Below are 25112 nucleotides of genomic sequence, written 5' to 3' on the forward strand. Positions count from 1 at the left end.
CAAGGTTGCCAGTTCGACTCCCTCAAGGGAGTTGCTGTGCCCCCTGCAACTAGAAACAGCAACTGGACCTGGAGCTGAGCTGCGCCCTCCACAACTAAGACCGAAAGGACAACTACTTGAAGCTGAATGGCACCCTCCACAACTAAGATCGAAAGGACAACAACTTGACTTGGAAAAAAGGCCTGGAAGTACACACTGTTCCCCCAATAAAGTCCTGTTCCCCTTCCCCAATAAAATCTTTAAAAAACAAACAAACAAAAAAGTATGTCTCTGTAAAAATAAGTAAATAAATAAATAAGCCAGTAAATTAATTAATTAATTAAATAACAACCTCAAGCAAGATTGTAATGGGGAGGGCGTGTCAAGGGAGCTTTCACTGCTACATCGCTAGTAAAGCACTACAAAAAGAACTCCTTGGTTATCACAGCCCTCCAAATTTATTTTATAAAAGAAGTTCCTCTGCTTTCTGCTGGTGAGACAGGTTACTTAGTATGGTTGCTAGGTAGGGGGTGGGGGCTGGTGAAATAAACAAAAAAAGCAGCCATATCCTGAAACTCCAGGTCCTGAGCCAGGACTGGGCCAGGAGAGGCTGAGTGTCCTGGTTTCAGCACGCCCCTCATACTGCCTGCAACCCTCTGCTCCAAACCCACTTCATGAGGCAGGAACTCCCACAGAGGATTCTGGGAGTTGTGCTTCTTTCTGCTTTCTAGTGGCAATGACAAAAGTCCTGTTTATCCCCACCTGTCACCGTTAGCTCAGCTGAACCCCAGAGTGCCAGCCTGGTTCCACAGCCATTATCCTTTATTAGTCATGGTGCCCTTATTTTGGAGTGGTCTGTTCTTATCTTACCCAAGGGCTGTTGTCCAAATTCCGGAGGTGGGAATCTCCAAATCAAGAGCAAGCACAAAGCCCATCTGGCTGCCAAATGAGAAGGTGAAATGCAAGCTGCCAATCTCCCCCAACCCCCACTGCCCATTCAGGGATTGAAGGAGGGGGAGGAGCTGAACCCTTCCATTTTCAAGGTGGCAGGACAGAACAAAACGTTCTGGCCTCACTTCCTCCCAGCCAGACTGTGTGTTGGTGAGCGCGGATGTTAAAAAACACACACACAAAATAAACCCAGTGGCCTCCTGAGGGAAGAAGTCTCAGAGGGCGGAAAGGCAAATGTCGAGGTTCTCAGCATGACCACTGGTATTTTGGGGTTTAGACCATTTCAATACTAAGAGAGCTTGATTCTGGCAGCAGCGACTACTACCACACTTGTCTTCTAGGGGCCTGAGGTGGCTTTTGTTCCTACATAATTTGCTTCAAAGCTATAGCCCATTCAGCCACCATGGTGGGGATATGGGTGGAGTCAGGACTATTGTAATTGAACTTGCTCTAAAGCAGCTCAGCGGGAGCAGCTACCTCCAGCTGCCGCCAGTTAGGGTAGTGTGGCAGACTCTTCTCTGGGCACATACTTGCTTTGCCTCTGGGTCACGAGCGCCACACTGTGGTCCCTTTTGGGCCTGAGTCTGGATCTGTTCTGTGAAAACGTGCTGTATAAATTAGCACCATCCTCCGCCACTTTGACCTACAGAAATGTAAGATGAAAACATTTGTGTTACTTAATGTATTTAATGCCTGGTAATTTATTGCAGCATCATAGTGAATGAATACTGTATGAAAACTTAAAATGTAACAGATTGTTTAACAGATTGGTGGATAAAATATACTAACTGTACATTTCAGTATGAAGCTTTTAGAGATTTCCTTTACACATTTAACATTTCAACTATCTAGAATTCATTTTATATATTTTGTGAGATAGCAATCTTTTCCTCAAAAATCGACCAAGTGAGACTGTCACTTCCAGAAAAACAAATGACAGTTGTTTTTGTTTGTTTGTTTGTTTTTGCCATATAAGAGTGAACATTCAAACAAGAAAAATAGAATTTTGGAAAACATGTATCAGTGGCTGTGAACTTCACAGCTTCCCAATACTTAAGATTAATGGTAATATGAATGAACATTACATTATGAAATGTATCAATATTCGTAAGGTGTGCATTAAGTCAGTGAACCTGTTACTTTCCAATAACCAATGAATGATGTTACAAAATCATGCATTATAACAGAATTTAACATGGAAGATAGACCGATGTATTTTAATGTAATAGTCTAAAAAAATTTAGCTGTGTAAAAATAAATAAATTAACAAATTAGTAAATTAAAGACCTCAACCAAGATTGGAATGGAAAGGGATGGTAAGTGGAGCTCTCATTGCTACATAATGACAAAGCCTTACAGGATGAAGTCCTTGGTGATAAAAGCACTTCAAACTCATATCTATTAAAGAACCTCCTCTGCTTTCTGCTAGGGACTTTCAGCATGGCTGTCCCTTTGTGTGACTTGAGGTTCTGCATTGCAAATTAGTTTTTCCCCCCGAATTTTTTTCTTGGAGGAAAATCTAGCAAACTTCTTGTTTGAGGTAAATACCTATATTATTTCAGATTGTACACGGCAACTTGAGACAGGTTAGTTAGCATGTCGTTAGGCAGACAGGAAGGTTCCTGGTAAAATAAACAAAGACAGCCATATCCTAAAACTCCAGGTTCTGAAGTCACTCATTCATACCAGGACAAAATGTAACAGCGCCTTAAGGTTGATAAATTATCTTGTAAAATTCCTTTTGCCAGACAAATGGAGCAGACTGATAGATAGGAATGGGTTATTTCATTAATCTTTCAGGGTGGGCAAACAGAACAAACCTGATAGATGAATTCCATTAGAAGGCACCAGCTCCCCTTCCGCAAACATGCAAGGGAAGGTATAAAAGTAAGAGCTTTTGCCTCAGTCAGGGGGCACCCCCATTTAGGAATCCACTCCTGGAGTTGCATTCCTTTGCTTTTACAACTCTTTGTCTCTCCTTGGTCCGTGCTTTCATTTTTCGGTTTCACAAGACACGATCCCCGCACTCACATGGGAGAAAAAAATCTACATCAGTCAGTTGTTTCTTGTTCAGCTTGTACACAATAACAAAAATATCCACCATTATCTGATCAGTATATAAAAATACCTTCACAAATACATACCTTTGTGTAGCCATTTCTTTTATATACGTCCACAAAAATAACACCTGCAGATTGAATGCAGAGGAAAATAAGAGAATCCACCTATTTTCTATAAAGCCATATATTTAAAAGTTTCCCCTGAAACCCACAAATACTGTAAAATGCTACTCCTCACTAATTTTCTAGGGAAACCAATTTTTATAAAATTATAATTTGTGCTTTAAGCTACAAAAATGTAAGGTAAAAAATTTGTGTTGCCTTAAGCCATTAAGTGTGTGTAATTTGTTACAGCAGCATACAAAACAAACACTGCATGGGTATTTAGGATGTAATAGATTCTTTAACATATTGATGGACAAGGGATATTAACTCTACATTTCAGTCTGAAACTTTTAGAGCTTCCCCCCACCCACATTTAGCATTTTATCTATCTAGGATTCATATTAAATATACTGAGAGACCCTTTCCCCTCTGTAAGAAATAAATAAATTGAGAGATAGCAATCTTTTCATCAAAAATCAACCAAGTGAAACTGTCATTTCTAGAAAAACAAGTGACAGGTTTACTCCCAGGTTGACCGTGAGGATTGGCTATGTCCACAGTGTATGAGATGCTTTGTGGGGGCTGACCTCTTACAAGGGGTTTCATCCTTGTGGGCTCTTGTGCCTGTTGAGACCACCCTTTGGGTTTGCCTCTTGTGAGGCTAACCAAGTAGTGCTCTGGTGTGCTCTGAAGCTGGCCTCTGGGTGTGTTGTTTCTGGTGTTTCTTGGGAAGGGCTCCTGTGCAGGCCAATTTCAATCTTGCCTGTGACCAGCCCAGGGCTACCTGGAAGGCGCTACAAAGCTATATGTAGGTGCTGGACCTGGAGGCATGTGGAGGTGGCCTCACTGTGAATTGAGGCTGTCTGCCACCAGTATTGGGACAGCTTAGCAATAGGCCTGAGGCCCCTTAGTCCTGTGCCACCTTCCAGCTGCCCCTACGGTTCAGCAACTGAAAGAGCCTCCTTAAGTGCATGAGCCAGGCTTGTTGACTGTGGCTCTGGCAGTGCAGCACTGGCTGCGAGGGGCAGGGTCCCAGGGAGTCAGGAGGCATGGCCAGTGGTTTTTACAAGGTTAATGCAGGTTCAGTTCTAGTGCCAGTGACTGGCCTGTCACAGCTTCACAAAATGCCCTGAGAACACTGCAGCCAGCCATTACTCACCTCAGGCTCACAGATGCCTTAGAGATGCCCAAGAGAGGCTGCAGTGAAAGTTGTGGTTCACTTTCCACCACTAAAATGTCCTTGGGCAGCCATGGGCCATCTGTTGCTGCAAAAGTCTTCCGCAGCTTGTGGGCTACTGCTCAGTAGCCGAGAGTGCCCCAGGTGACGCAGCACTAACTGTGTGGGGCAGGGACCCAGGGCATCACCACGGTGGTGCTCATGCATGGATTCCATCAGACCAATGTGATCTCAGGTTTGGCCTTTTGGGGGAGGGTTCAACAGAAAAGATGACACCCTCCTGTAGGCTATACGTGAGCCAGGCTCCACACAAAGATAATGGCTGTTGTCCCTCCAGCCCTCGCCTTGCAGCCACGCAACTCAGTCTTTCCCATATGTCCCATATGTCTCTGGTGTCTCTTGAGTTGCCATCCCTCTACCAGAGACCGGGTGAGTGTTCACAAGTGAGTCTGTGAGCGGGCCCTTTAAGAGGGCATCTGGATTTCCAGCCACCTGTGTCTCACCGGGAGGAGCAGACAGAGACCTTGCTGATTTTCACTGCCAGATGTGGAGACTCCTCTTCCCAGCACAGGACTCCTGGGCTGGGGAGTTCGGCATAGGGCTGAGACCTTTCGCTCTCCAGGGGGGAATGTTGCCACCGAGCTTTCCCTCCTGGTGTTCAACCATTATCTGTGGGTTTGGGGTCAGCCCATTTCACATCTCCACCCCTCCTACCAGTCTCAATGTGGCCTCTTCTTTATATCCTTAGTTATAGGGGTTCTGTTCAGCTGCTCTTCAGCTGATTCTTGAACTTGATTGTTCTAGAACTTGTTTGTAATTTTGGTGTGATCCTGGGATGCAGTGGGCATAGCATTTACCAATGTAATCTGCAATCTTGGACCTCCTCCCAGATTACCAATTCTTAACACTCTGCATAATCTCCATCATAATTGGAGTCCCAACGCTTCTTAAAAATTGTGAGGTGTCAGTCAGTTTTCATTTGAACTTGCTGCTTACCCTGTTTCCCCCAAATATAAGATCTAGCCTGACAATCAGCCTAATGCGTCTTTTGGAGCAAAAATTAATATAAGCCCCAGTATTATATTATATCATATTATATTATTTATATTATATTATATTATATTATATTATATTATATTATATTATATTATATTATATTATATTATATTATAGACCTGGTCTTATATCACAGTAAAATAAGACCAGGTCTTATATTAAGTTTTGCTCCAAAAGACACATTCGACCTGATTGTCCGGCCAGGTCTTATTTTCAGGAAACACGGTATAAAAACCCTGAGCTTCTTCAGTCATCGAGACTGTCCAGGTGTCTCTCAGTTGGAAAAAAACAAAACAAAACAAAAACGTGGCTTGCCCACCCAATCTAGCCCTGGGAAGAAAATCCAGATTTCTCAAGCTCACCCCTTAATGGGGAAATAAGGATATGTGTAGGTGAGGGATTTTAATTAGGTATATACCTTATACATCCAAGAGCTAGAGCTAGTGCCTGGGCCTGGCCTTTCATATACCTGTCTTTTTCTTCCTGGTCCTCAGGTGCACGATCTGCTGCTGCCTGATCAGCAGGCTTCCTGTATGCAGGTCTTGAGCAGCCAGGACCCTCCAATCATAGAAGGGTCAGAGAAGCAGTTCCCAATACTCTGCATAAACCCCATCATGCAAGGAGTCCCAGTCCTCCAAAAATCATTGGGAGGCAGCTTTAAAGCAGCAACACAGTCAGTTCCCATTTGGACTTGTGGCCAATTGGAGTCCTGGACTTCTCTAGCCATCAAGACCTTCCAGGTGTCTCTCACTGGCAGAAACCATGACCTACCCACACAACCTAACACTGACAAGAAAGTCCAGATTTTCCCAGCTCAGGCCTTAGTGGGGAAATGAGCATACATATAAGTGAGGGCTTTTATTTAGTCATATGCCTTGTACACCCAAGAACTATTGCCAGCACCAGGGGCTGACCTTTCCTGATACTTTCCTTTTTTCCTAGTCCCAGGTTACAGTGACCTGGCCCAATCCAAGCATGCCCAGGAAGTGCCCTGTCACCCAGCCTTTGGCAGTCAGGGCCCTTTATGCATGGGGGGCTCAGATGGGCAATTCCAAGTCTCCTTCCTAGCCCCCAGGATGGGGGAAACCCCTTAGTCTCTCAAAAATCTTTGTGAGGCAAAAGCTTTAAAGTGGTGCCAGTCAGTTTTTATTTTGTCTTTCTGCCTGATTTGGTCCGGAAATCTCCAGCCATCAAGTCTGGAAACCTGCTAGCACAGCAGATGCCAAAACCCCAGGGTCAAGTTGAGAGGCCCAACATCTTCAAACAATTTGCCTTCAAGTGGCTTGTAAATTCTGAACACTGAGCTTGCCACTCCCACACAGCTCAGAGTAGGGGGAAGTGACTCATCCCAAGACTAGGAAATGACTGGGGGCAGGGAGAGGCAGTCAGAGGACTTGCAAAGGGACAGCTGTGCACCTGCCCCCACATCCCAGCCGAGCCTGTGGAGAGCAGTTGCACTTACTACTGAACTGAAGCCACAGTCCAAGAACCTCAGGCTTCTTGCACTAAATAAAATTCAGAAATACCCAGGCAGACTGTGGCATGAAGCTCTTTAGACGCTGGGATTAGAGCTAGGGAGCTCTTGCTGATTTCTGCTGTCCTACCCTGCTGGTCTTCAGGGAGCACTGTTCCTCCAACATCTGAGGGCCTGAGCCAGAACCAAGGGCAGCTCTCAGACCAGAGTACAGTGGGTCTCATAGGGATGGTAAAGACCACTGAGATAAAGGCTTGGGAAATTGACCCAGGCAGAATCCAAACCTGACAATTCCTTGGGGGTACAGCTTGGCTCTCTGCTGTCTTGTTCCAATAGCACTTTCTCCCCTTGCTCCAGAAGCTCTTCCTATTTGTCCAGATACTTCAAATACAGGCCAAGAGAGGCTGAGCCCTCCTGCCCCACCCCTGCCTAGTCCTACAGTTCCGTTTCCTGCCTTCCCAGCAGGAGAGCAGGGAACTTCCCTGGTCAGCCCCCAAGATGGCCTTATCTCAGAAACACACAACCAAAACTTCTGTGTGTAACAGATACCACTAAATAGTAAACAGTGGAATGGTGGCATAGGGGAGGACTTTACTTTTCCCTCTGGCCCCTTGTCCCAAGGTCATGACTTTGTCAGTTAAGGACAGCTTGGGGCAAGGCCAGTGAGATTAAGGGGCTAGGAGAGTGGGAAATAAGCAGGAGCCCTGGGATGTGAGTGCTGTGGAGCAGCCTCGGGCAGTGGCAGGTAGAAGACCCTTAAGAAATAAGCATGGTCCCTGCCTGAAGAAAGCACTTCGCTATGTGGGTGACGTTCACTCACTCTTGAATCATCTCTCATGTGTCAGGCACTCTGCTTAGTTACAGGATACAACTGAACAAGAGATATGTGGCTCTTGCTGTCATGGAGCTGACATCGGAAGGCAGAGGACACAAACAAACAGTAAGCAAAATGCATAATTATAAGTTGCAATAAGGAAATGGAAATTGGGAGGGTGCCGAGACAGTGAATATTGGGGAGGAAGAAGCAGGTTTAGATATGGTGGGCCAGGAAAGGAGGCACTGAGAAGGTATTTTTCGTGAGGCTGAAGCAGTGAATTACGGGAGGTTTCCCCTGGCCAGAGTCCCTTTCCCTTTTTTTCATACAGCATTCTCGGTTCCCTTCTCTGCTCTTGATCCACAGGGGCTCCTGGAGTCAACATGTGACCCAGATCTGGCCAATTAGGACACCTTTTCCTACTCTAGCCATGGTTCAGAGATGGGCACAAATCAGGGAAAAGAGTCAGGCTGAAAACGCTGGCTGGGCCATTGGACAAGAAGCATATCCCTTTTTGTCTGAGGGGGCTAAATGAGGATGTAAACCTTGAACAGCCAGGGGCAGTCACATAGATAGAGCCTGCTGAGAATAGAGCCAACCCCAAGGAAAGCAGAGCTGACAAGTGGAGAGGGAGAGAAAGAAAATGAGAAAGGTAGAGAAATCTGTTGATCAAGCCCTAATGCCATTTTTGATTCTCTGAATCTGCACCAGGGGAGAGGAAGAGAAACATCAGCATTCCCCAAAGCTCTCTTCAAAATCATCCTCTTTCATAGTCTCCTCTCTGCTATCCACTCTGTATAAAGCTGGAGGTGGGTGCGGGACCACAGTGCAGGGCCTATTTGGAACCTCATCTTGGCAGGTCCTGCGAGCACAGGGAGTCTCCTAATGTGTTTTTGCATCTTCACCTTTGGGCATGAGCCCAAACTCTGAGATAACAGAAAAGTCCCATTTAACATCCTGTTATGTGAATGTTGTATTTTTCTAAAAAAGAGGAAAATGATGCTTAGAGCGAGGTTAACTTGCCAAGAACAGACAGCTGGTCAAGGACAGAGCAGAATTCACAACCAGGTTTATCCAGTTTCAAATCTCCCCCCCCCCCTTTCTGTTATGTCAGCCTGGGGGGTACTGTGGTCCAGCAGGCAGGGCCAACAAGGTGGGGGCAGACACAGGCCTACAGGGAGCCAGGTAGCTCCTAGCATTGAAGCCGCAAGCAGCTTGGAATTCAGGGTCTTAACCAGCTGCAGCAGGCTGGGGACAGGGCAGTCCCATATCCAGAGGAAGTGACATCCATGGATGCAGGGACCTGGCCCATAGGCAGATGAGCTGGCCAGCTGTCAAGGTCTCCCTGCATCTTGAGACGCTGTGTGCATGAGAGCGGGCCTGCAGGACCTGCCAGCTGAGCTCTCCTGCAGGATGCTCTTTGCTTTGCTGGACCCGCATAACCTGGCTTCTTCTCCGCCTGAGTGTGGAGCCACCAGAGACTCTCCCGGGTCAGTAAGTCTCAGTAAATCCATGTCCTAACTCAGCCACCTGGTGTGTGCCTTGGGCTTGCGGCTTCTCAGGCACAAACCTTAGAACAACTCAGACTGAGCCCAAAAAATGAGGTCTGGAAGGTGTAGCTCAGGGTCTCAGGTTCCCATCACGAAATGTGTACCCACTGTGTACCAAGCCAGGCACTTCAATATGTCACTGTTTATCATCCATTTAGGAAAATGACCACCAGCCAGAGCTGATGAGACCAACTGCTCGATACCTTCTTATCCTGCTTTTTTGGGTCAGGACTGCCAGCCATGAGGGTGTGAGGCTGAGGCTGGCCAGCAGGGAGCCCCAGCTGTTAGGGCAGAGGAAGGCATTGTCAGGAGCCAGGCCCAGGAATGCTCTCCCACATCCATCCCAGCCTGGCCCTGGCCCGGCCACCTCATGCCTCTCCAGAATCCTCACCGGCTTCTTGGCCTCCACCTTACACCTCACCCCGATCCACCACAGCTGCCATTGTTTTCTTGATTATTTACTGTGTTGCTGCCAAATTAATGTTCCAAAAACATGTTTTACAATGGCAGCTTTTTTCTACAGAGGATCTTTGAAATTTCTTGACCTGGCATTTAAAGTGGTTCAAAAGTGGCCCTAGTAAACATTTTCAGCTTTATTTCTCCTTTCTTTCAGACGTGTATCCCATATGTGTGTCAGATTTCTCCTTCCTGATGCCACACCTTGGTTCAGGCTGTGTCTCTGCCAGACCTGCCCTCCCCTCTCCATCTGGTTAATAAGATAACTCGCTCACTCAGTCAGTCACCCTTTCACTCGTCAGGTGTCTCAGGCCCTTGGCCTGTGCTGGCCATTCCTGGGCAGCTTCAACGACCTCACCCCTTACACTGTGACTGTAACCCTCACTTACTAACCTCCTGGATGAGACCTTATCCTTTTCCCCTGCTCCACTTAACTATAAACCCTTCAAGGGCAGAGGCTGTATCTTGCCCATTGCATAGCTCCATGGTGCCCTGCTTGTGGCAGGAGTTAATAGATGTGTGTCACATAAATGGGATAAACACAGACTCTGGTAAGATAGCACTACACACTGGCTTGAGAGGCTAGAGCTTAGACCCAGCTCTGCCACTTACTAGCTGTGTGACCTGTGTAGAGCCACTGCTTATCTCTGGGCCTCAGGACCCCCACCTGTATCATGGGACTGCCGTCTTTGTCCTGGCTGCCTTAGTGGGCTAAGGTGGGTGGGAGACTCTGTGCAGGTGTGGACTGCTATTAACATAGTTTCCTGTTCAGGCAAGATGTATGCTGGGGGGCAGGGATGTGTGTTGGGGGGTAGGGGGAGATGACTGGGTTTCTTGAAGCCCCTTGGCCATGAGAGCTGAGTTGAGCAAAGGCGATATGAGCCCCCTCCCCCGACCCTCCCTGCCAGCCCAGGGTGGTAAGGTGGGGGCAGTAACCAGCAACAAGCTGCACACACGTCTGTCTGGGGTGTGGGTGAGATGCTCCTATGTTCCTGGCTTTCTGCCAGTGTCCAAGGACAAACGGGAGCTCTTTAGCCCGAGGCTGCCTATAAGGGCTCTGTGGTCATGGGCTCACTTGGCTGATTTGCAGTCCAACAGTGTCCAGGCTGCCTCCAGGGATGGGGAGGGAAAGGCGAGGGAAGGGGTTGGAGTCGGGGCATTTTATCATCAAGGGCTCCCTGTGATGGTGGGAAGGAGCAGCAGCTGAGCCCTCTGAGCCCGCAGCCTCACTGTCCAGACAGGAAGCCAGGGCTCACACAGGAGGAGGGACTTGCCCAAGGTCACTTGTAGTCCTGTGGGTTTGGGAGACAGAGAAGGTGGAATTTCAGTTCTGCCACTTACTAGCTATGAGAACTGGAGCAAATCACAACCCAAGTCTTATTTTCTATAAATGCTAATGAGGAGTTACAATTCTAACACTTTACAGCTGTGAGGTTAGAGAGGCTGGTGTGCGAAAGGTGCCGATTGCTGAGGGGCAGCTCAGGCATCTGTGCCCCGGCCCAGCGTGATGCACAGGCCGTCAATACCTTGAGCTGTTCAGGGGAAATACAGTCCTGTTTCTCAGGTGACAAAGCTGCCAAAGGCTTTGGGAGAGAATCGCATCAGACTTGGGCCTGGAGCAGGACGTGACAAATGGAAGATCCTGCGCGTCAGGACCCTGATTCCACGCAGGTGAGTGGCTTGGGGCCGGGGCCGACCTTCCAGCCCTTCCTTTCCTTCATTTGCTCATTCGTTCCACAGGTCTGGATAGAGCGTCCACTCAGGAACAGTCAGACAGGACTAAGACCAGTTGCTCCCCCTGACGTGCTCATAGTTTAGTGGAGACACAGAGCAAAGAGACACCATCAGAGTGGGACTGTGATTGGAGTCATGCCAAGAAGCAGGGGACGCTGACGGAGTGGAGCTGCTGAAGGCTCCAACTTCCTCTTTTTCTTGTTTTAATTGCAGAGCATGTTTTCATAGCTGAAATCAAGTTGTATGTATAGTAATTTTATAATCTGCTGTTTTGTTCAGCATAAAGTCATAAACATTTTCCCCATATCATTATTAAACTCATTGTAAATATTTTCTGTGGCTGCAGCCATTTTCAGTAGATCAATGCCATAATTTAATTGTGCTTGGATATTTAGGTTGTTTGGGGGTTTCTTTCTATGATGAATGATACTGTTACAAACATCTTTGTACATAGACTGTTTCTCATGTTTCTTGTTATTTTCTTGGGGTAGATTTCTACTGATGGAATGAATTACTGGACACAGACTATCAACATTTAAAAATTCCTCAATAATCCTTGATACCTGCCGCCAAGTAAGTTTCTGAAACGATTTTCTTGGTGTACCCTATAGTATTTGTGGCATTGTCAGTGCCTGAGTCCGTACAGGGTTATGAGAAAGATGGAGTGGGGTGGAGGATTTGAATCACGCAGACCTGAGGTCCCAGTCCCAGCTCTTTCACTTACTAATCACGACACTCTGGCCACGTCGGTTCTCCCACCTCGGGGTGGTATGACAGGGGTGGCAGTGCTGTCCTCGAGCAGTTCTGTGAGGACTGGAGACAGTGACTGTAAAGCTCAGCTCAATGCCAGGCGCATAGTAAGAGCACAGTAAGTGGTAACTGCTACAGTACGGTCACTTCCCAGTCAGGACTGGTGTGAATTCATATCTTCTGGAAGCTGCAGCTGCACAGTGAGGCCTCAGCTCCAGCCTCCACCAACCCAGGCACATGTGCCCCTACATTGGCCAAGTTGGGAGCCTCAGGAGCCTTACAGAGAGTACAGCAGAAGGCAGAGGCTAAGGCCAGGGGCCAGAGACAGTAAACAAAAGACTCTGGGGGCAGAACAGAGGGAGGAAGAGAGCTGTCTGAGAAGGGGAGCAGGGAAGGAGAGGGAAGAGGTGGGGTATAGCCCACAGGAAAAATCAAGACAAAGGGGATGAGATCCAAAGGGAAGGATGGTTCAATATCAGGATGTAAGGTAAATGCAGGTACCAGGTTACCAGAGGTTGGCCAAGGGCAGCAGCGGGCAGCAGGGGCTCTGACAGGCTGCCCGGCAGCTGGTTCTACAGCTAGTTCACTGTGTGACGCTGGACAAGATCCTCACCCTCGCTGGGCACCTTCTCACCCATCTGCACCTTCTCACCCATCTGCAGAAGTTGCTGGGTGTCCTTCCACCTTCGACTCTGCTAACTCTCTGAAGAGGTGAATTGCTCCCCATCTAGCCCTCTAAGTAATTTTAAACACCTACCAAACAGTTTCTCTGCTGCAGACAGGAGGCAAAAACTGCCATGGGTCTTTTGGAAGAGTGGGAAGACCTTTCTGGAGGATTATTAGAAAGGGGAAGGGCAGAAGTCAGAAGGAAGGGGCTGAGAGAAAGAGAGAGAACAGCCAGAGCAGAGTGCAGCAGGCAGATCCTAGGCAGACGCGAAGGAAACTGGGAAGTGGTGCCTGCTTTGGCCGATCAAACCCCACGTTCGTGCTGCTTGTCTGGAGGAACACGGCTTGATTTTCAGCCTTCACCTATCACTTTGACTGGGTACCGTTGTATTTCGGGTTGGGTTTTGCAAGAACAGACAGAATTTGCAATGCATGATGTTTATTAGTATCAAAGAAAAAACATCCAGCCTAACAGAAAATGTATAAGAGTTTATTTGAGCCAAACTAACGACAATTGTCTGGAAGCAAAGTCTCAACAGATTGAGAAAATGCTCCGGAAAATGGCCGTTTTGCAACTTATTTTATACATTAGAATCAAAGGAGGAGGGTCATGAAATCCATTGGTTGTAGAGAAAGCAAAGTGGGGAACTCTCTGGGATTGGATAAAAAGCAAAATGGAGAGACACACACTTCTTTTACATTGGTGGGTACAGGATAGTTAATAGCATTTTATAGCACAGAGAGGTGGTATTTGGGGAACAAGATAACAATGAGGGACTTTGTAGTTTCCTGCCCTGGTGTGGTGGGTTGTGCCCTGAGGGGTCTGGAAGAAGGTTGACTCTGACATTCCAAGGATATATTATCTTAGATGCAAAAAGACAACAGACAGACTCACTTAAAGTAAAGATTGAATTTTGTGAAGGAAGCTACAGGCCAAGAATGTGACTTCCTGCCATGGCCCACCTTAGCTGTGAATTTTTATGTTCATGCCATCCTACGTGGTTATTTTTAGTCTCCCAAGCTTGTCACGTTTAACATGTGGCCCCTTTTCCATCCATATCAGAGATCCCACTGGTGAAAGGAAGAGAAAGGAAGCAGCACTGGGCAGGGGAAGTCAGCCTGTGTTTCAGGCTTGAACAAGTCTCAGCTAACCCAGCACCAGAGCACGTAGTGCTCATCAGAGTTGTGCAGCCTCAGATCCAAATGAACGGGTCTGTATACTCCTGCTTCATCAGTCACCAGATTTGGGCTGCCCCAGGAAGGGTGTGACCTCAGGTAAGGCCGCCTCCTGCAGCAGAGGCAGGCTCTGAAGGAGCTGACAGCTGGAGACTGACTGCTGACCACTCTCCCTGCAGCTGGACAGCTGGGCCTTCCTTGAAGAGGGATCTGGGCAACACATTTTAACATTTCTCATACCATGTTCAGTGAACCACCTGCTCAACTGTACATGACAGCCCTGTGGGAGAGAAATTTTAGAGGATACAAATCTGTTCCTCATCCAAGTGCTTTGAAAAAGGTGGGTAGGGAAAAGAAAATGCAATAGCAGATAGTTGCATTTGTACCCAGGCTGGTCAGGAGAGTCAGACTCTGTGAGCTGCTTCCTGATGATCTGGCCTGGCGGTTTCGAAAGGCCTGCTCTGCCCTGTCTTACCGCTCGCTTGTCTCCCACCCTGTGCTAACTCCTCAGGCTGGTAATGAAGCAGGGCACAGCTGGGCCCTGTGCTCAGAATGCCTCCGGGATGCTCTGCCCCCACCCAGGTGGCTCCGACTGGCCTCACAATGGCCAAATCTGGGACATTTGAGTATCAAATGATATAATAACAGTAACAGATTATAACCCATTGAATGAAGTAGAAATTCCTGAGTCCTCCTCATGGGGAGAAGGGAACACTCTCTTCTTCAGTAGGGCGCCTACTGATAAGTGTGGATGCGATGGTGCAGATGGAAAATCACCAATGGATGACAAAGCTAGTGGTGAAGTTGGGATGAGGAACAGGATACGCATATTTACAAAGTCTCAAGGAATTTTCCTATGAGATATTTATCAATAACAAAGGGGAAAACAGTAATTTTATGGTGAAGAAAACTGGTGGACACTACCTCAATCCAGTGATCAAAGTTAGCATCACCAATAATGGGACAAGCTGACATCACATGCCTCCTGGTGTGATGCACTGGAAAGGACACAAAATTACTTATATGATATTCCTGCCAAAAATGTACGATCTAAATCTAATCATGAGGAAAGGACTAGACAACAAACCCAAAGGGAGAATCATTCTACAAATGATGGGCCTGCAATTTTCCAATGTGTCAAGGTCATAAAAGTCAAGGAAAGACAGAAGAACTGTAACAGATTAAAGGAGACCAGAAGAAAAATAACAGACTTAAAGGACATTACAATTGACAGAGTTTCATTTAAATGTGGAGTGCCAACTAGACAATAGCCCTATATCAATTAAATTTGTTAGTTTTGAAGATTGTGCTGTGGTTATGTAAGAGAATGTCCTTGTTGTTAGGAAAATACAATGATGAATTTTGGGGTGAGGAGATACCATATCTCCAACTTAGTCAAACAATATAAGAAATTAATATGCAAATATAAAAATAGAGAGAAAACAACAGTAAAGCAATTGGGATAGAATTTAAACAATTTAATAATCTGGGTAAAGGGGACAAGAAGGATTGTGTACTCTTTTTTAAAAAACTATTATTTAAAATCATAAAAAAAAAAAAAGAACCATGAGAAAATATGCCTCTTACAGATAAGTCCAAGAGGGTACAGCTAAGGACTGGGCTTGGGAGGAAACTAAGGAAATGGGCACCTGTACCCCGAGAATGTGTCCTCTCATGGTCTGAGGAGAGTCTGTTGTCAGGCTCCTTGGTTCTGCTGAGAAGTCCTGAGAGTGAGGCTTTTCCAGCCGATCCTGAGAAAGCACAGGCCAGGTGTGCGTCACCACCATGGGCTGAGAACCTGCTGTGTTCAGGGTCTGGGCTAGGTGTCTTTTCCTGTTCTCAAACACTGGGCTAGGCACATTGGAAAAATCTTCGTTATGCTTTAGAGCAACCCTGTTCAATACATAGGCTCTTCACCCCCATTTTCTGGGTGAGGAAGCTGAGTCCCACACAGGTAAGGCTGCGGCCAGGATTCTAACCTTGCTCTTCAGGCTCTAAGTCTAGTGCTCCCGGCCCCCACCCTCGCCCCTCCTGCTTCCACGCTTTGGCAGACATCGCTCCCTTTGCCTCATCCATGGTCCTCTCCTTGTATCTTAACCTAGAAATATTCTGTCCCAGCAAAGACTGAAGTCAAGGTCTCCCGCTGATGGGGAAACTGACCTTAAAATGGTTCCCTGCCACGTGGAACTGAGCTAAAATGGTGGCCCCAGTGGAGAAAGAAGTCCCCAGCCTCAGCCTCAGCCCACTTCCGCATAACCCCCTCCAAGCCACACCTTGAGCCAATCACCAGATGACACCTACCCCTTCCCCGACTCAAGGAAGTCCCCAACTCATAAAAACCTGCTCAAAACTTTGCTAGGGGCTCAGTCTTTTGGGAAGGATCTCGCTGAGCCCGCCGATGTAATAAAGCTGTGTTCTCCCTGATCTCTACGTGCCGCTTGAGATTCTCAGTCCTTGCTGTTTTTCTGCAACATTTGGTTCCCTGACCGGGAAACCCAACTGCACTGGCCTCTTGCACCACTGGTGTGCAACAGGGAGCCACAGAGCAACAGGGAACCTAAGAAAGGTATAAAGGTGGCCCATCCTGCCGATTTCGGCGGACCCTGAACCAGACCTTCCCTGGTGACCGCGGCCCGCGCCTCCCAAGCTGGACCCGCTGAGAGGGACCAGGGACAACCAGCCAGATCCTCCTGTCAGACCAGGTAAGCCCCGGGACCACTGTCCAAGTCAGTCCTGTCCCACATGACAGAAGGGTAGCCTGATCACCTCCCGTTGAGTCCCACTTTGGACTCCAGTTAGGGCCATTCCGGGGGAGTGTGTCTTTCTTCCCTGAATGAGTGTGTGTGTGCTTGGTCCCGAACGGGATTCTGTGTGGATCCATGGCCTGTCGGCTACGGAACCTGAATGAGCCCCAACCTGCGTTTCCGTGGTAGCGTTGTAAAGAATAACGGTGATTTGCACTCTCGGGGTGCGACCTGGCCTGGGGTTTATATGGGCACACCTTAGCCAAGATGCACCCTAAGTTCCCACAAGGGAAACGGCCAGGGAGGTGCCTGATTGAAACCCTTCCCTTGTCCACGTGACACCGAACATCATGGGAGGGAAACACGGGAAGTCCACATTCTAGATTGCATGTTAAAGAATTTCAGGAAAGGTTTCGGAGGCGACTATGGGGTCAAAATAACCCCCATGTATCTCCACGTTTTATGTGAACTGGAGTGGCCAGGTTTTGATGTGGGATGGCCCCCAGAAGGTACTCTTGACCTCCCCATGATTCACCAAGTCTATGTAGTTGTCACCGGGACCCCAGGATATCCAGACCAGTTCCTTAAGTTGACTCGTGGTTGGAAATAGCCCGATCCTTTCCTCCTTGGGTACGGTTCTGCTCCAATAGTAAGGGACAGTCCAGGGTCTACGTTGCATGGAACCCATGAGGCCGTGCCCAGAAAGACATGGCTAAGGCCATTTACCAGGGGGACCCCGATGAAGAGCTGCTACCACCTCCCTACATACCACGGCCAATGGCTGACGTGGCCCCGCTGCTTCCAGACACTCTGCTTCCAGCCTCGGCCTCCCTGTGGTCCCAACCCAACCAGCCCAGAGCCCGACTTCATAGGATTAGCGGGAATCGAGTCGGACTAAAGAGGACCAGGCTCATTCAAACTCGGCCCCCACGAGCCCACGGTTGACTTAGATGTAGGGGGCCAAACAGTTAATTTTATGGTAGATACTGGAGCGGAACACTCAGTAGTCACCACACCGGTGGCACCACTCGGGGACCTCAGAGTCACCATAATGGGAGACACCGGGGATCAAGCTAAGAGCCGACCATTCTGCCAGGCTCGGACTTGTAAATTGGGAGGACACACCGTGTCACATGAGTTCCTCTACTTACCGGAATGTCCAGTTCCCCTCCTGGGGCGTGACCTCCTTACCAAATTAGGGGCCCAAATCTCCTTCAAACTATCAGGCCAAGCCACCTTGTCTCTGCAGCCTCAGGTGGAAGGATTTATTCTTTCTATTATCACACCGAGGGATAAAGAATGGAGGCTTCATGGCAATATAAAACAGAACCCGGAAGCCTACAGGGCCAATTTCCCGGAGGTTTGGGCTGAAGATAACCCACCAGGGCTTGCAAAACATAAGGCCCCAGTTTTAGAGGAACTGAGACCCGGAGCCCAACTCCAACAGCTAGGCCAATACCCCATCTCCAGGGAAACTCGGGCAGAGATTCAAAAAAAACCTCGCCCATCTCAGAGCAGCAGGGATACTCGTAGAGTGCCAGTCACCATGAAATACGCCTCTCCTGTTGGAAAGGAGGCCTAATGGAGAATACTGGCCAGTACAAGATTTAAGAGCTGTGAACCAAGCCACAGTCTCCCTACACCCCGTAGTCCCAAACCCATATACTCTCCTCAGTTAGCTGCCCCCGGAGTCCGGATGGTTCACCTGCCTGGACCTGAAAGATGCATTCTTCTGCATTCGGTTGGCGCCCCAGAGCCACTCACTGCTCACCTTTGAATGGACTGAACCTGATACCTGCCGGCAGCTCCAGCTGACATGGACTCGGCTCCCACAGGGCTTCAAAAACTCCCCAACCCTCTTTGGGGAAGCGCTAGCCTCAGATTTAGCCACCTTCCCTCGAGAACAATACCGCTGCACTCTATTGCAATATATGAATGATCTGCTCCTAGCCTGTGCCACTGAGACCAAGTGCCAAACTGCGACACGGGCACTCCTATCCCACTTAGCCGAGACCGGGTATAGAGTCTCCTGGAAGAAAGCCCAGCTCTGCAGAGACACCTTAGGCCAAAGATTCATAGTTAAAGTACCCCACTCGGTCACCACCTTAATGAACAGTCAAGGACCCCAATGGCTATCAAATGCACAGCTGACTCAGTCTCAGGAAAACCCTTGGATCTCGTTAGAAACTGTGCACGCCCTGAACCCAGCCACTTTCTTGCCAACCGAGGAAGGGGATCCAGAACATGACTGTATAGAAATTATCAACGAGGTCTACACCACCAGACCTGACCTCCGGGACAGCCCACACCCTAACCCAGACCTCACTCTGTATACTGATGGCAGCAACTTCCTGAGGGACAGAAAACGTAACACGGGATACGCAATAAGCACCACAGATGAGGTGCTCGAGGCAGGGGCACTTCCATTGGGATGGTCACCCCAACGGGTAGAACTATGGGCACTAATAAGAGCCCTTACTCCATCCAAGGGCCAAAAAGTCAACATCTACACCGACTCTCGGTATGCCTTTGCTACCGTCCATATCCTGGGGCTATATACAAAGAAAGAGGCCTTCTGATTGTGGAGGGAAAAACTATTATAAATAAACAAGAACTCCTTAAGCTCCTACAGGCCATTTGGCTTCCCCAGCAGGTTGCGGTTATCCATTGTCGGGGCCACCAGAGGGGCAACAAGCCCTCAGCAGTCAGGAACAGGCTCGCCGACACCACGGCCAAATCAGTGGCGATGGGAAGTCTTAGTGAGCTACTCTTGGTCACTGACACTACCACCACATCCCTCCCACGGTACACAAAAGAAGTACTCAGATGGGCAAAGTCAGAAGAGGCCACCAGATTGACACAAGGGTGGTGGCAACTGCCCGATGGAAGACTTTCATCACAGCCCTGCTAGGTCCTCAAGTAGACACCTCACTTGTGCAAAGAACAATCCAAAGTCCGGCCCTAGCCCCATCCCTGGGATTCAGAGAAGCAGTGCCGCACCTTTTGAGGACCTCAAAGTCGACTTCACTGACATGACAAGATGCCGCGGCATTAAGTATTTACTGGTGCTGGTCTGTACCTACTCCGGGTGGGTCGAAGCCTTACCCACTCGGACTGAAAAAATCGCGAAGTAGCCAAGGTCCTCCTCAGGGAAATTATCCCCCGTTATAGGATTCCACTTTCCATACACGGTGACAATGGGCCAGCCTCCATAGCAGAGCTTCTCCATACAGTAGCCAGAGCTATGTGCATCAACTGGAGGCTCCATACAGTTACAGACCACAAAGTTCAGGGAAAGTTGAACTCATGAACCGTACCCTCAAGGAGACATTGGCTAAACTCCACCAGGAGACCTCCCTAGGGTGGGTGGACCTCCTACAACTAGCCGTCCTTTGGGTGCGCTGCACCCCTGGCAAACCTGTATTCTCTCCCTTCGAAATTATGTTCGGGAGGCCCTCTCCCCTGCTAACCAGTCTCCCTGGTGACATTTGCCAGCTGGGGTTCTCCAGCCTCCAAAACCAGATGGCCACGCTAGGCAAGGTCCTCACAGATGTACGTGCTTACATTCTGGAAAGGGCCTCCATTTCTTTCGGGGCCCCGGTACACTCCTTTACCCCAGGAGACCAAGTCTGGGTCAAAGTTTGGAAGCGCGAGCCCCTCCGACCCCGGTGGACAGGCCCTCACACTGTTGTACTTGTTACTCCCACCGCTCTTAAAGTTTCAGGCATTGTCCCGTGGATCCATCACACCCGGGTTAAAGGATCCCAGTCAGAGGCCGATGCCTGGACCACCCAGCCTGACCCAGCCCGTCCACTCCATCTGACCCTCAAGAAACAGCCCAGATGAGCCTTGCCGTTGTCTGCCCAGCCTCCATCTTTGCTGTTATTAAACTCCTATTGTTTCTAGCCTTTGCTGGTCTCATTGCATCCTCCCCACCGAGCTGGTCACCACTGGAAAAGAGACTGTTAGGTTCTACTTTCTGTTCTGGGCTGCTTGCCTCCTCTCTTTACCTGTCTTAGGCAGCAACCATGATTTGGCTTTTTCTAATCCTATCTCTTCCCCGGGAAGGAGTCATGACCTCCCTTTCCTGTCCCTCAGTCTGCCGGGAAAAATTCACTGGCCAACCAACCTTCTCGTACTGATGTTTCATAGAGACCTCCATCACCCATCGGGCTCCAGCCCAGATCCTTGCCCTGCGGGGTTATCATCCTCTTAGCCAATATGATGATCTCCAAGTTGTTACCACTTACGATCATCAACGGGGGGGACATGATGGGGAAACTGACCTTAAAATGGTTCCCTGCCACATGGAACTGAACTAAAATGGTGGCCCCAGTGGAGAGAGAAGTCTCCAGCCTAAGCTCCAGCCCACTTCCGCATAACCCCCTCCAAGCCACACTTTGAGCCAATCACCAGACGACACCTACCCCTTCCCTGACTCAAAGAAGTCCCCAACCCATAAAAACCTGCTCAAAACCTTGCTGGGGGCTCAGTCTTTTGGGAAGGATCCCACTAGAGCCTACTGGCATAATAAAGCTGTGTTCTCCCTGATCTCTGTGTGCCACTTGAGTTTCTCGGTCCTTGCCGTTTTTCTGCAACACTGCCTCTGAATCCCAGGTTCGCTGTGATAATTAAACACCAACTGGGCCAAAATCACACTTTGCCTAACTATGAATAAGTCATTTTTTTACTAAATTAAAACCAATCTTACTGGAGATCATATGCTAAAAAATTGTTTTGAAGCTCTTCTGAGACACAGCTGCCAAAATTGAAAACCAAACCAAGCTAGAAAGGATGGAGACAAGAGAGCTCAGCTGTTGTGGAGTGGAGGTGGGTACACTTGCCTTCCCTGTTAGTCAGGTCAGTTGCTCTGGCCCCACTGGGAATCAGTTTCCCCATCTGTAGATTGAAGCAGTAAGGCAACAGCAGGAGTTCTGATCCAAGGGTGTACATCTGACTCACTTATGAAACCTAAAACTTAGGCAGATTGCCTGGCCCCAACCCAGTCAGTAGGTCTAAGTCAGGGCCTGGCCTTATGTTTTTCTACAAAGTCCCACAGGGCTCTGATAGACTCCCTTTCTGCTGTTTGGTCTGTGCACGTCCTTCCATCACTGCTGGCCTCCTCCCTGTGACCAGTGAGCAGTGGTAGGGTGATTCTTGGCCCTCACAGAAGACACCCTTTCCCCACACCCGCTGGGCACCTGTGCCGGTTACTCTGCTGGCTGCCCACTGACCACATTGCACCTCCTAGACGTCTTTCAAAGATCCTAACTAGTACCCAAGCTTCTGAAGACTGACAGGGCTTGGAAACTCAGAGTCACACTCTTGTGGCTGCAGATTAGTAAATCTGAAAGCTCCTTGTCTACTCAGAAGAGCTGTGTGAGTGCGAAAGAGTCTTATTTTTTGCAACTTCTTTTCCGGGGCAAACTGAAAAACAGAATCTATATCATACCCTGAGGGCTGAGAGCCGCACCCTAGGCCCCCACTAAGGAACTTGTGTTGGGATGTCTCCTGGTGTCAGATATACCATATGGCAGCCCCTCCCCCACCCTGCATAGCCCTTGGTGTCCACACTTCCTCCTTAGCTGGGGACTTCCTTTCTTTCCCCTCCTTACTCATCATGCTCCTGCCCCAGACCCTGGCCTGGACCCTCACCTCCAGCCCCACACTCTACGAAAAATCCTAGGAAGGAAAAAAATCTAGGAAGGAAAAATCCCACTTAGGATGGGATTCTGACAATTAACTGACCTCTCTGAGCCTCTGTTTCCTTATCTGCTGGATTAAGTGAGACCTAAGACACATGAAGTGTTTAGCACATGGCCTGATGCAGCGAGACCCAACAGGCAATTATAATTATTACAGTTATTCTGGAACTCCTTTCCTGCCTGGTCTCACTGGTAAGTTCCTTCTCATCAATCAGGCCCCAGCTCCCCTTCTGTGGGAGGCCTTCCCAGGCCTGTTTCCTCAGCGCTGCTCCTCTCTCCTTGCACACACTGCTGTCCTGCCACTCGGCATATCACCCCTTCTGGGTGGCACCCCCAGCAGATTGGCAGGAGTTGTGCCTTGTTCATTTCCATGTCCCCAGAGAGGAAGGCTCAGGAAATGCTGGTGAATACACTACAGGGGCCTTGTTCCATTCTGGGGCAGGGTCGGTAGGGTCGAGAGTGGGACATGAGCCTCTGGCCACCTGGTGGGACCCCATATGCATTTCCCCCAGGAACAGTGTACCACAGTGGTCAAGTAGAGGAACTTTCCTGGCAGCCATGGCCAGCATCATGGCAGTGCACTCAGCTCCTTCAGGAAGGATATACATGTGTCACGTGGCCTGCACAGAGAAGGGCAGACATTATTAAGACAGCATGCTAGCAATGAAAGGGACAAAACAAATGCCCCTTGAACCAGTGGAATGCTTTTTCCAAGTTGAATTCATGATAAGAGCCTCTGGCTTCCCAATGTCACTAAGGAGCTTTGAGACACTTCTTTTCTGTAACCTCTTCCCGTCTCTAGAAAGCCCCAAGCTACTGCTTCAGAGTCTTGCTGTGTGAGATGAGGTTAAGGTGTGCGTATGGGGGGCAGGGGGAGACAGATCATATAGGGCCTATATAGACTATGTAAGGACAATGACCATTGTCCTGAGAACAGTGGGAACTCATAACAAGGTGACAATGGGAAGGTACATGATCGAATCTGGGTCTGAAGGTGCCACTCCACTGTGTGGAGAACAGACAGTAATGAGCAGAGTTGACTTCAGGATGTGCAACTACAAGACCTGCTGCTCAGGAGGACGCTGCATTTGGGGCTTCAGGGTCTGCAGTTGTCATCTTGAAGTTCTTCATAATATTAGCTTGAAATTTGTGTGTTGTAAGTGAAGACTAATGGGAGACCAATGAAGCACGCATCAAGGACTTAGAGCCTTGGAGCTGCCTCCTGCCACCTCCCCTGGATGGGTTCTCAGCTTTCCCCTCCCAGCTCCTGTGGAACAACCCTGCCACCCTCTGTCCCCATCAGGGACATGGGTGCATGTGTGGGAAGCTCAGGGCTGCCTGGTGGCATCTCAGAATGGGGCACAGCAGTGGCTGACAGCACTATGCCACATTCGGCAGGTGACTTCCACTCCTGACCCAGTACCTAGTGCACCCTTGCATGAGTTTGCAAATACCCTTGGGGATTGCAGTCCACCTTGGGAAAGGGAGACGACTGGCTTGACTTCCCTGCCCCCAGCTGGGGAATGGAGTCTGGTGGCTGATAGGGAAACCCAGGCTAGTGGGTTTTGCACAAAAGCAAGTAAACGAGGGGAGGGCCCTTGTCCTACACGTATTCCCATGCCCAACGGAGTATAACATTAAACAGCAAATAAAGTACTATGCCAGGCTAAGGTAACATGGGAAAGGAAAACATTTCTATTTCAGTACATTTAACAGTAATTTTCCCCTGCTTTTTAAGTAAGAGGTCCACATTCTTATTTTGCATTGACCCTGGAAATTACGTGGCTGGTTGTGGTAGAGAACAGTCAGTGAGATGAAGTGTGTAAAATCCGTGCAGGTTCCGCAGCTATTAACACCACCTGAATGGTAGCCAGTGTTACTTGTGCTGTTTATTGGGCTCACAAGGATGGATGAGGTGGCTCAGGAGCTGAGCCCTGCTATGCGGCTGGCTACGACAACTGGTATTGTGACAACGGATTTGCCATTTTATACTCAGTCCTTCAACCTACGACTTCTTGAATTCTTCAGGCAGATGTGTTCAAATACCGTGCAAAACAGGATGGGGCGCTGCCTGCACAGGGGGCTCCCCTATAAAAAGGAGCCACAGCCTGGCTGGAGTCACAGCTGCCCAGTCCTCAAGGCAAACTGTTTTGCAGCAGCTAGAACAGTCATTAAAAAGCTGTGATTTTCAGGACTGGAGTCTCCTCCCCAGGGGGCTGGTGACAGAGGGAGGCCCAAGAACAGTTCCCTTTTCTGAGAGGCATTCGTATGTCTCTGTTCTGATGTCTCACCTCCCTGATGTCCCACCAACCCATCCCCCACCCCGGCTGCCCCATCCAGGCTCCATCCGTCTCTCAGGGATATTACAACAACCTCTGCTGGTCTCATCCTCTCTGAGCCATTTCCCATCTGGAGAGATCTTTCTAGAACCTGTCTGTAGGATCCTCAAGTCAGAGACCAGGTCTGCCTTCTCTCTGGGCCCCTGTTCCATCAGGGTCTGGCAGGAGTTGGTGCCCACAGTGCTTATGCAACTGGCTGGGAGGAGGCTGTGGTGGTCACGGTGATTGGCTCCCAACATGCACAGCATCCCAGTCAGGGAATCCTGAGGCCAGTGATGGTGACATGTGAGCATGTGATTCATTTCTGGCCAATGAGACACCAGGGGAGTCCTGCTGGGTGGTTGGGAAGGAGGAGGAGGAGAAGAGAGGCTCTGCA

General features: G+C 48.8%; 1 long non-coding RNA gene across 2 annotated transcripts; it reads left to right on the forward strand.

The window, feature by feature from the left end:
* The first annotated feature begins 1159 nt into the window (after positions 1-1159).
* Positions 1160-16817, forward strand: LOC109438576 (uncharacterized). Of its 2 annotated transcripts, XR_012494887.2 has the most exons (5): positions 1160-1583; positions 7661-7742; positions 11187-11293; positions 11848-11929; positions 13836-16817. It is a non-coding gene; the product is annotated as an uncharacterized LOC109438576 (long non-coding RNA). The 2 variants fall into 2 exon arrangements; XR_016020753.1 differs by having other exon boundaries at positions 7661-11293.
* The last annotated feature ends 8295 nt before the right edge of the window (positions 16818-25112 follow it).

The sequence above is a fragment of the Rhinolophus sinicus genome, chromosome 3, assembly GCF_057876585.1.
Source record: "Rhinolophus sinicus isolate RSI-liver-muscle chromosome 3, RSI-T2T, whole genome shotgun sequence".
Taxonomy (NCBI): Eukaryota; Metazoa; Chordata; class Mammalia; order Chiroptera; family Rhinolophidae; genus Rhinolophus; species Rhinolophus sinicus.